The sequence below is a fragment of the Anolis carolinensis genome, chromosome 2 (genome assembly GCF_035594765.1).
Source record: "Anolis carolinensis isolate JA03-04 chromosome 2, rAnoCar3.1.pri, whole genome shotgun sequence".
Taxonomy (NCBI): Eukaryota; Metazoa; Chordata; class Lepidosauria; order Squamata; family Dactyloidae; genus Anolis; species Anolis carolinensis.
In genome coordinates this window covers 164,288,081-164,296,030 of record NC_085842.1, presented here as the reverse complement: position 1 = coordinate 164,296,030, position 7,950 = coordinate 164,288,081, and positions in this window count along the sequence as shown.

Sequence of the window (7,950 nt, the reverse complement as noted above, 5' to 3'; positions counted from 1 at the left end):
TTTTCAATCAATGTCACTCCTTCTTATTTATTCAATGTGGAGCTGGTGTCAAGATGGCTTGCATAGGAAATACATTATCCGAAGGCTGCGTGACCTTATTGGTTGTGATTTGGGTGGACTTCCAATGTGCAGCAGCAAGCCAGGAACACATGTAACATGTGTGAAGGGGGTATTAACCAAGGAGATCTTTTTAAATATGGTTCCAATTCCATTTCTTTTCCAAACCAATGATATTAGTTTCTGGCCTTAGGACAATCTAATTAAGATCTGAGGGGAGTTACAACCATTCAACATTTCAAAAAGGATAAGATTAGCTTTTTGTTATCTCAGTCTAAACAAAATTTATTTATGGTTTTAGAATTACAGTAAAAATAGGGGAATAATTATAACTGATAGGAAAGGAGTAAAAAAAAAAGAAAGGGAAAAAGGGGGGGGGGGGAAACAGGATGAAAAAAGAACAAGAAGAGGGGTGGGGAATACAGGAAAAAGAAAAAAATATTAAAAAGAAAAAAATATTTTTGCTACTTCCAGATCTTCTGTGTTGCGAGTCGGACATACGACTGACCTGGAGGACCTCTGTCTTGTCGGGATTAAGCTTCAGCTTATTCGCCCTCATCCAGCCCATCACAGCTGCCAAGCACTGGTTCAGTATCTGGGGGGCTTCCTTGGAGTTCGGTGGAAAGGAGTAGTAGAGTTGAGTGTCATCTGCGTAGAGATGGCACCGAACTCCAAAACTCCGGATGACCTCTCCCAGCGGTTTCATGTAGATGTTAAAAAGCATGGGGGACAGAATGGAACCTTGCGGGACCCCACAGGTCAAAGGCCAGGGGTCCGAGCAGGTGTCCCCCAGCTTCACCAACTGGGAACGGCCCTCCAGGAAGGACTGAAGCCACGACAGAGCCATGCCCCCAAGGCCCATCCCGGAGAGCCGTCCCAGAAGGATACCATGGTCGATGGTATCGAAAGCCGCTGAGATGTCCAAGAGAACCAGCAGGGTCACACTCCCCCTGTCCAGCTCCCTGCGGAGGTCATCCACCAAGGCGACCAAAGCCGTCTCAGTACTGTGCCCAGGTCTAAAGCCAGACTGCGATGGGTCCAGAAAATCGGTGTCATCCAGGAAACCCTGGAGCTGCGAGGCAACCACCCGCTCCAGGACCTTGCCCAAGAAAGGGAGGTTCGAGATTGGTCTGTAGTTGTTTAGAATGGCCGAATCAAGGGAGGCCTTCTTCAATATAGGCCTCACTATGGCCTGTTTGAGGACAGATGGAAATTTGCCTTGATCCAAAGAGGCATTAATTATAATCACAAACCACTCTACCAACCCTCCTCTGGCCAATTTAATTAGCCACGAGGGGCAAGGGTCTGCAGAGCAAGTGGTTGCTCTCACCGCCCCAAGGATCCTGTCCACGTCATCCGGGCGAACAAGCTGAAACGAATCCCACAAGTTCGAACAGACAGGTGCCTCAGTTACCTCTTTTGGCATTGCAACAAAACTAGCATCCAATTCGAAGCGAGTCTGAGCGACTTTGTCTGCAAAGTGGTGTGCGAACTCGCTGCACCGAGTTGCCGAGTCTTCGGGTGCCCCTCCCCCCTCAGGAGGGTGAAGGAGCTCCCCGACGACCCGAAACAACTCTGATGCTCTGTTAGTTGCAGACGCTATGCGGGCAGTCGTGAAGGTCTTCCTGGCTGCCCGCAAAGCCGCGGAGTAGGCCCTAATAGCGGCTCTAGCCCGTGCTCGGTCAGAAACGCTACAAGTTTTCCGCCAGTGGCACTCTAGTCCCCTCCTCGAGCGCTTCATCACTGCCAGCTCCTCCATGAACCAGGGAGCCGAAGTGACTCTTCGCAATGAGAGGGGACGTTCGGGGGCGATCATGTCAATTGCCCTGGACATCTCGCTATTGTAGCGATCTACCAAGGCATCGACAGGATCGTCAGCCTCCATGACAGGAAGATCCCCAAGAGACCTCAAGAATCCATCTGGATCCATCAGTCTCCTGGGGCGGACCATCTTAATGGGTCCACCACCCCTGCGGAGGTTTGAGGTCACAGTGAGTCTTAAACTGATCAGGTGGTGATCGGACCATGACAACGGAAGAATATTTTGCTCTTCCACTCCGACCTCACCATCTGCCGCAACAAAAACCAGGTCAAGTGTGTGTCCAGCTTGATGAGTGGGACCAGATATCACTTGGGACAGTCCCATGGTCGTCATGGCGGCCATGAAGTCTTCAGCTGCACCAGTTAATGTGGCCTCGGCATGAATGTTAAAGTCCCCCAGCACTACCAGCCGCTGAGAGACCAACGCCGCACCAGAGATCACCTCTGCCAGCTTGGGCAGGGAGACTGCCGTGTCGCGGGGTGGACGGTACACCAGCAGAATCCCCAAACTGTCCCGGGTACCCACCTTAAGATGGACACACTCAAAACCTGCAGATTGCGGGATGGCGCACCTGACCAGGGAGATTGTCTGCCGAAAGACCACCGCAACCCCACCTCCCCACCCCCCGGCTCTGGCCTGCTGTTGCACCCCGAAACCTGGAGGACACAGCTGGGCGAGATTTACCCCGCCGGGCTCATCCAACCAGGTCTCGGTGATGCAAGCCAGATCCGCCGCTTCATCCAGGATCAAATCCTGGATGATAGCTGATTTACTGCATCACCTTATGCAACCCTTTGAAAATTTAGGGAGAGGATCATGATTTGCACCTTTCTGAGTCCTGTTATATTCTATCCCATTTCCAGAACTGTTTTAAGTATGTTTATAACCCGGGGCTTTAATGTCAGTCTGGGAAGCATATAAAGAAGTGGATTTATATCCATGAAAGGTCACACTAAGCTTAAAGGTGCAGCTATGTTTTTTAATCCCCTCAGCTTATTTTCTTTCCTGTTCCTTCCTCCTTTTTATGTTGCAAGAGACTTACATGGCAATCTATTTGAAGACAACTTTAAGGAAATTCGTTCCACAACTGATGCTTCTTTCTCCCACTTCTTATGCAACACCTTTGTGGCCTACAGAAATTCTCAGCTACAGGACAAATCTGGTGCCTCACATCACAAGGGGGAGACATTTCCCTTTAAATGTTCCACTTAGATCTGCAGCAATTAAAACAGGTGCTGCATCTTAGATATCTGAAGTCTTTCTTAGTAGCTTTCCGCTGTGGATTAAATTTTCCTATCTAGACCTAATTCCTGAATATTTGGCTTTACTCTCTCCCCTTTGCTTAAAAATTTGGTTTTATTCCACTCTGGTTGAGCAAACTAAATATAAGATTTAGACCAGATCTTGCTTTGAATCCCTACCTAAAAGAAACTCACAGAGCAACCTTAACATAACCATCTTTCTTTGACCTAATCTTACAGGACAGTTATGAGCATAACATTGGGAGGAAATCCCAAGAGTGTTCTTTCTTTGAGGAAGAAGAGGATGGAGATGTGATAAACAAATTTCTTCCTACCCAGTTGCTTTACCATTTATGACTAAAACAATTACACCCATGAAATGGATGGTAATGGATAACCAAAAAAATTATGTCAAATTCCAACTGTCAAAATAACAAAGGAATCAGGGGAGATGGAAGTGATGATGGAAGACAGTGCTAGAAGAGCTTCAGGGCCCTTCCACACTGCCATATAACCCAGAATATCAAGGCAGAAAATCCCACAATATCTGCTTTGAACTGGGTTATCTGAGTCTAAACTGCTATATATTCCAGTTCGAAGCAGATAATGTGGCATTTTATTCCACTGTTTGGAAGGGTAACACTTGGTTGCATCATATATCAGGATTTCAATAAGTCCTTTGAGCTGCTATGCGCCTGGCATTTTTCTTTAATGCAGATAATCTGCTAGGACAAATCGTATGAATATCTTCACACATTCTGATATACACAAAAGACACCAGGAAGCAGCCTGCACACTTTTTTTTTTTTACTGAGAAAGACACTCTTCTCAGTTCCCATGGTATTTTTGAAGTCCTCTTACTCCACCAAGTGGCTCAATAGTTTACTGCTGCCTTATCATAGGCCAATATCTAACAGTGCTGGCTAAATCCATAGACCCTGTGGATTAAGATGAAAATCTTTTTGCTTTTTTGTTTGAGCTAGAGGTCCACATACAGTATATGGGTCCTACAGCAAATGTACCCTGAATCCCGCTGGATATCAAAATAAATAAACGTAGAGTGTTGTACTTTGGATGTATGATGCGAAGATATGACTCACTAGGAAATATCATCATGCTTGGTAATGTAGAAAGCAGCTGGAAAAGAGGAAGATGGCATTCCAGGGGAATAGATTCAATCAAAACAGCCATGGTCCCGAGTCTGCAGGACCTGAAAAGGGCTGTTGATATCAGAGGATAAGAGGTCACTCATTCATGGTGTTGCCTTAAGTCAAAATCTACTTGATATCAGTTTAAAAGGTAGATGTACAAAAGGTGGACTGCATTTGACCCTCTGCTTGATCAAACATCTGTGCAAAATCTTGCATGAGAAGATGAAATTTCTATACCAAATAGCTGTACTTGTTCTGTCTGCTTTTGCGTGTCCCATAATTTGGAGGGTTAACACCATGATAGTTCCTTTTATCCCCTGCAGCCACAGTTCCAGTTGTATGAATTATAATGTTAACATGGACTAGACCAGTGGTTCTCAACCTGTGAGTCCCCGGATGTTTTGGCCTTCAACTCCCAGAAATCCTAACAGCTGGTAAACTGGCTGGGATTTCTGGGAGTTGTAGGCCTAAACACCTGGGGACCCACAGGTTGAGAACCACTGGACTAGAACTTGGAAGCAGTACATTAGAAGCTAAGTATAACAATTTACTTTTGAAGTAATAAGAGTAAAACAAGGGGTACTGCATTCCCTAATAAGAATTCTTCACTTCCAAATGAACTTTTTCTTCATTACCCACATTTCTAGCATTGCAGAGAGTGAGACACGGAAAACCCTTCCCACATATAACTCTTATTTTCCCTTGTCAACATTCCTATGGTATCTTTACCTGCTGTTTTTCTTGGGATGCCTAAACTCTGCTTCTAAGTGCTCAAATGAAGTTTTGAGTTAAAGGAATTCTAGAACATTGGTGACTGAAGGAAAATTTCATGGGGGCGGGGGTGGCAGACTACTTATTGGGAGCACTGCCCTCATTCTCCCCCCCCCCCTCTATTTTACTACATCACTGGCATATTTTGGGACCGTTCACAAAAAAATGTAATGGTTTGTAACTCCATGCCTTTTAAAAAGTGCGAACAATGGTTCTCACATCAAAAGCTACGATGTGTTAATTTAACCATGAAGTTTTATTGCTAATATGGAAACAACCATGCTAGTGAATTGTAAAAATACACTACAATTGTGTTTTCTTGTGCAAGAATGTGTCCCATTGTACATTGGGATTGTACCACATGGCTGTTTGCACAACAGTCCCAGAGATGTAGATATGCCAATGCTAATGAAAGTATTATGCATGCGGAAGTTAAAAGCATGTAGGTATGTGTAGGGATCAATGGGTTTTCAATAAGACACAGTGTTTAGAAGTCCATTGTACATTAGCAAAGTGGTATCAAGAAAGTGAATTCGTTGTGTAGATTATTCCAGGCTCTGGCTGATGGTAGAATGGAAGTAAGTTCTGGTGAAACTTCCAAAATGATTCCTTTCCATGAGTCCAGAAGATGAAGATGTCATCGATATACCTCAATTAAAAGGAGAGGTTTCTGAATATATGTATTGAGGAATTGTTGTACCCGGTCAGCCACAAAGATGTTTGCCTATTGTGGTGTAACTGATCTCAAAGTATGTTATTTCTCAAAGTGAAGTAGTTTTGATCAAAAAGTGGAATAATTTGTTGGCTAGGTGTACTGTATTCTCCTTCAGAAAGATTTCCTTAAGGGTCTATAGTCCATTCTTGTGTGGCATGCTGGCATAATAAAAGGATGTGACATGGCTAGGACAGTTTTATTTTGGGCTCCTTCTACACTGCCATATAAAATCCAGATTATTTGCTTTGATTATCTAGATTATATGGTAGTGTAGAAGGGGCCTTGGAGGTTGTGGGCAAAGAAGCGTACTGACTTACTGAAGAAAATAGTTCTTCAGGAAGTTCATACGCTTTTTCTACGTTGCATAGTAGAGTCCCTTTTTCCTGTGCCTTTTGCCTTTTCATGTTTCAACAGACTAACACAGCTATTTCTCTGATAATTGTTCTCAATAGGAGTTATTATTTTAGTAGGTGCAAACAATGAAGATAGAGGGCTGCTGTAAGTTTTCCGGGCTGTATGGCCATGTTCCAGAAGCATTCTCTCCTGATGTGTCGCCCACATCTATGGCAGTTGTCCTCACAACCTTTGAAGATGCCTGCTATCGATGTGGGTGAAACATCAGAAGAGAATGCTTCTGGAACATGGTCATACAGCCCGGAAAACTCACAGAAACCCAGTGATTCCGGCCATGAAAGCCCTTGACAACACAATGCTTTCCTGTACCCATTTATTGAGCTGGCCATATTTGCATAATTTTATTGCACCAACGTTGATTTCCCCCCAGTTATTAAAAAGGCTTCTGTAAACATTGCACAAACATGTTCAGGCAAATTGCCACAGGGCTAGAAACCTGCCTGCCACAAATAAAAATTGTGAAGACAGATCTTCTCAAGTTGAAGTCTGTATTAAATACTGTGTTACATGTTAGCAAGGCAGAAACTGTTTTTTGAAACCAAAGTGATATCTAAGGGCCCTTTCACATAGCCATATAACTCAGAATATCAAGGCAAAAAATCCCACAAAATCTGTTTTGAGCTGATTTATCTGAGTCTACCCTACCATATATTCCATTTTATTCAGCTGTGTGGAAGGGGCCTAGGTGCACATAAGCATGCTGAACATATCTGTAGATGAGCCAGCTGCACACTCCTCCTAAATCTAAGACTCATTAGAACCATATGTTCAGCTTGAAGCCTATGCTTTAAAAAGCTTCAGATTTCATTTACAGAATGCAAATTTAGTTTAATCCCCAGAGTTTTATTAGTAATTGGAGTCCTTCAAAAGACATGTATTAAAAACATGAAGAAACAAAGAATGCGGTTCACTGCCAACATACATCACATTTTCAGCTATGCCTTCCCGGGAAAATGTAATTGTTCAAGAGATATATCGTCATAGATATCTGGGACTTCCCAGCTATAGCATATATCAACTTTCCAGCTAGAGAATAAGAAGAAAATGCAATGGATGTTTGGTAAACGAGATTTCTCTATCTGATTTCTCAGGATTATCCAGCTAGACCCTTCATTTAGTTTTTCTGTAAGATTTTATGGACTCATGGGGTATCTGCTCCTTATTCAGAACAGACAATGAGAAATCAAAGTTGAACAAGAAAACTCATGAAAATGGCAACTTCCTTGATTGCTAGTTGTTCACCTGGGTATAAAACTTGAAGATGAGGAAAGATTTAATACTTAAATGGCACTCAGTTGCATTGGTTTTCTGAACTTAATCCTAGATTGGTCTTTTGATAAACAAGAATGCAGTACTGAATAACAGTTCATTTGGTTGGAGGTAAAATATCCCAGGAGCCCCCGATGGCGCAGCGGGATAAACCACTGAGTTGCTTAACTTGCTGACCGAAAGGTCAGTGATTCGAATCCGGGGAGCAGGGTGAGCTCCCCGTTAGCCCCAGCTTCTGCCAACCTAGCAAAAAACATGCAAATGTGAGTAGATCAATAGGTACTGCTCCGGCGGGAAGGTAACAGTGCTCCATGCAGTCATGCTGGCTACATGACCTTGGAGGCAACTACAGACAACATCAGTTCTTCAGTTTAGAAATGGTGATGAGCAACAACCCCAGAGTTGGACATGACTAGACCTATGTCAAGGGGAAACCTTTGCCTTTACCTTTAAAATATACCAGAATTTTCAGTATCAATTTTGGCATCCCCTCTTTTAAAGGATCAGGTA